Here is a 4,399-nt window from a genome sequence, read left to right on the forward strand (position 1 = left end):
ACCGACACTGACCACGAGTCCTTCCTAGGTCCTGGGGGCTACCCCACTTTACACGCACGGTTCCATGCACAAATCTACGCGTGGCAGTTGTTAGGCCCAGCTTAGAGATGAGGAAAACGCTGCTGGAAAAGCTAAGTGAGAAAATCAGACTTCAGCACACCTGCCATCTCCAAGACCACTACTACTGTATGTGCTAGGGTCTCAAGGGTTGGGTGTGTGGCATTTTAAGGGACTAATTGTAGGTGGTTTTCTTCTCTCCTACACCTGTTTAGCCTGAACGTGCACGTACATGCTCTGCTGCAGGTGCACTGCCGTATGTAGACCAGCAATGCTCTTTCCTGCCTCGGGTTCTCGTCACTGCCTTCCGGAAAATCTCACCTGCTTTACAGCCAAGCCAGGTAGGCCTGGTCAGCCGCACAGTGAAACTCCTGCAGTGTCAGAGCTAAGTGCTGGCTGAGACTTTAACGGCGAAGACAGTGGAGTAATGGGGATAAACTGAGCAAAACTGTATTGTAACGCAGATGAACGTCTAGAAGCAAAAGAAACTGACACCCCTGAGAGCAGGCGACTGTCTCTTACTATGATGTTAATAGCAGCTTGCTGTTTCCAGTGTCTCCGTGTGCCAGGGTTTCCAGTCAGCGTTTGTGTTTATCTGCTCTTGGGCTACCTGATCAAACCTCTGCAGAGATCAGGGATATCTAAATTGACCCAGTATCTGCAGGCTGGCTGCTCAGAGGCCGTGGTGTGGAACGGCCAGGACATCGCTTAGTCATACGGGGCACAAGCATGTCACTTGCCACTCCTGTCTTTCTGTTTCATCAAACCCTCTTTTCTCCTGAATATTGACCATAGCAAAGTCATTAGCCTTTGAGATGCATTTGAAACATCAACTTGCTTTGTTCAAGAGGTTTAAGACACACGTAAGTCTTTCTTGCCATGCTCAACACACACAGCCGGCCGTTTCTGAAGTCAGTGTTTCTGGAACAAAAGCCTCGGCCTGCCCCAGTGAACATTCACACTGAGCACACTGTCGCAAGGCTGCTTGGCCAACCAGCAGGGGGCAGGAGAGAGCTGCAGGGGCCACGTGGGGTCCCTGCAAAGGCGCCTCACTCCCTCAAATCAAGACCGGTGCCTCCTGCCAATCCAGCGGCTTCCTCCAAGGGGAGGAGGCCTCTTCAGCTGCTACTGCACTGATTTCAGACGGCTCAGCCAATGGGGCAACAGATTCAACAGAGTTCCATGTTGTTTAAGGAAAACTTCTGTTACCAGGCAACCTTAGTACCATATTCAACGTAAAATAACCAACAACATTGTTTCCAAAACAACATGCTACTAGTGCCTTATCCTTCAATGCTGCTTAAACACGGAAAAGTATGAGGAAAAAAGAGCATGGCACTTACTTCTTAAAAAATAACACCTCTTCCAGGTTATTTTTACCCCTATCATAAAGACTTAGAACTGTGGATTCCCTACAGGAATGTGGAGTGGGGTTGGATCCCCACACTGACCCAGCCTCACCCCAGGTCAGTCATCCCCCCACCACGGGGTTCACACCTCTCCAGACACTGTCACCTCATCAAGGAAAGGTGGTGTCTCTGAGCTCTCTTCGCAGGAAGCACCCGAACGGGAGCTAGAGACACAGACACACCCACAACTACTTTGAAATCCTAAACATATTTAAGGACTTCATTATTAGTTTTTTAAAACTGTAAGAACAAAGTGACCCTGGTTTTAACCTCTCTGTCACAATAACACCGTGTACATCTGTCTTTTGCTATTTGTTCCTTCTCCAGCAGCTGCTGCCTGGCTGGCCGACTGCAGAAGAACAGCCTCTGGTACTCCCGGGAAGCCCTCGGTAAAAGCGTGAACACCACGATCACGTCTCAGGACGCCGCACATGTTAGGGTCGCCCACAGACCGCCATTCCCAGTGCCTAGAAGGCACTGAACGGGCCTCCTGTTCTTTGTAAATGTCAACTTTCCTAAGCTAAGTTTTCTTGAAAATTTTTAACTGCAGTCCACACGTACTTCTTTGTGCCTTGTTTTTATCCTAGAGGAATACTTTTATGGAAAATTAAGCTTGCAAGGTTGAAGGATTTTCTGAAAGTCGACTCCTAATCCTGGAAGAAAAAAAAAAATGGGCCAAATGTGGTGCTCACGCCTGTAATCCCAGCAGTTTTGGAGGTTGAGGCCAGGAGATTGCTTGAGCCCAGGAGCTCGAGACTAGCCTGGAAAACATGGCAAAACCCTGTCTCTACTAAAAATACCAATAATAATAATAATAATAAAGCTGGGCATGGTGACGTGTGTCTAGTCACAGCAACTCAGGAAGCTGAGGTGGGAAGATCACCTGAGCCCAGGAGGTGAAGGCTGCAGTCAGCCCAGATTTGCATCACTGCACTCCAGCTTGGGCGACAGAGTGAGACACCGTCTCGAAAAAACAAAAAGCAAAAACAACTGTATAAATCATTATAGAAGGGAGCTGGCCAGGCGCAGTGGCTCACGCCTGTAATCCCAGCAATTTGGGAGGTCGAGGTGGGCAGATCACCTGAGGTCAGGAGTTTGAGACCAGCCTGGACACTATGGCAAAACCCCATCTCTAATAAAAATACAAAAATTAGCGGGGCATGGTGGTGGGTACCTGTAATCCCAACTACTGGGGAGGCTGAGGCAGGAGAAGCACTTCAACCCTGGAGGCGGAAGTTGCAGTGGGCCGAGACTGCGTCACTGCACTCCAGCCTGGGCAACAAGAGTGAGAGTCCACTTCAAAACATAAAAATAAAAATCAAGGGAGCTAATGTTTTTCATTTAAAGGAAGGGAGAAGAACATTCAGTATTTATACCTCTCAAGCACACATCTCCAGTGGTGTCCTAAAGTATTCAAGATACACATTCCTACAAATATAGCTCAACACTACTCACCAAGTTACATGCTAAAAGCACATGCATTGTAAGAATGCTACATTATATTTTTTGAGCATCTGTATCCAATATTTTAGCATACTGGCAGTTTTCCCTTCAGGTGCTGTATGCCTAAATTATTACATGTTTAGTCATTCATTTTAGAATTTATGACTATTATGCTTTAGGCAATAAACATAAGCTACTAAATTAATGACTTAGGGGAAAAGTTACTAAGTTAACTTGGAAGTTAAACTTTGCAAACTGAATTTGTTGGACCTCATTCAAGCTAGATGATCAGTTTTTTAAATTGTTTCCTGTGTGTTTCCCTCCAGGATGGAAATAGCTTCACTCTCATCCACTGTGCACACTGCAGCCCACGCCTCTCGTCTACCGCGCCACACTGCAGCCTGCAATTCACCCTGTACCAGGCTTTCCACACCGTACCTGAAAGTCACTAAGTATAACCAAGAAGGAAATGAAAAGCAGATAAATGACCTCCACCCCTACATCCAGCATGCAAATGTTAAACATTCATCAAAGTAAAACCAAAATCCCACGTTAGCTCACGATTGTAACTGGTAGAGTTATGTGCATGGCAATTTAAAAAGTCTAGTTAAGTAAAAACCTAATTGAGACTCTCAAGAAAGACATCTGCAAAGATTGACAGTGAGGAGAGGACTTCACTCTGCATCCAGCCTGTTCTGGAAGCCACGGCCAAATATCAGGTTGTATAGATCCGAAAAGCAGGAAAAAACAAGTGTTGAAAGGTGTACAGTCTCAGCAATGTACAAATTCGATGTAGGATGCTCAGAAACCTTGAATTTCCAATCAGGAAACAGCAACATGAGCAAGTTTCCCAGCAGTGCCCACTTTCTACCTACGGCACGTGTAACAGTTACGCTGGCCACCTCCGGGGGAACAGAGGCTTCCTGGTCACATTCGCTCTGGCAGCCACACAGCTGGCCCCGCCAAACACCTGTCTAATACTGAGGAACCACTCTCTCCCTGGGCTTTGCTCACTCTAGCCAGGAGAGCATATTTACAGAGTACTTTACTGAGTCCTCGTTCAATGCGTCAAGCTTGTTGAAGGAAGGGCAACCCCATTCCTGGCCCAATTAAGTGAACTGAGCAGAGCAAATGCCTCCAGTTGGACGGCACTCAGTCACAACAGCAGTGGCCACTGTTCACAGGGCGCTGGCTTCGTGCCGAGAACAGTTACAAGCGTCTTCTCTCTGTCCGAGGAATGTGCACTGCAACCCTGTGGGGCCGTTTGCAACGTCCACCAGAGTTCTGAGGCAGCCAAGTCCAGGCTGTCCGTGGGCCTTGCCACGTGGCCGTCCACGTCCCCTGCAGATCAGACCTCACTGCAGGGACCATGGGTTCCAGGGCTGCCTTGAGGCACATGCTCCCTTCACCACCTCCTCCTGGCCCCTGACATCAACCCTCACCACTGCTGCCAACACTTGATTTTCTGATGGCTCCTGAGGGGCCTGTTC

The 4,399-nt window shown here is 47.9% G+C and overlaps 1 long non-coding RNA gene across 1 annotated transcript; it reads left to right on the top strand.

Moving 5' to 3' along the window:
* Positions 1-266: 266 nt before the first annotated feature.
* On the top strand, positions 267-2,784 carry LOC144333296 (uncharacterized). The gene is made up of 2 exons (XR_013401841.1): positions 267-398; positions 1,794-2,784. It is a non-coding gene; the product is annotated as an uncharacterized LOC144333296 (long non-coding RNA).
* Positions 2,785-4,399: the final 1,615 nt, after the last annotated feature.

Source organism: Macaca mulatta, chromosome 12 (genome assembly GCF_049350105.2).
Source record: "Macaca mulatta isolate MMU2019108-1 chromosome 12, T2T-MMU8v2.0, whole genome shotgun sequence".
NCBI classification, from domain to species: domain Eukaryota; kingdom Metazoa; phylum Chordata; class Mammalia; order Primates; family Cercopithecidae; genus Macaca; species Macaca mulatta.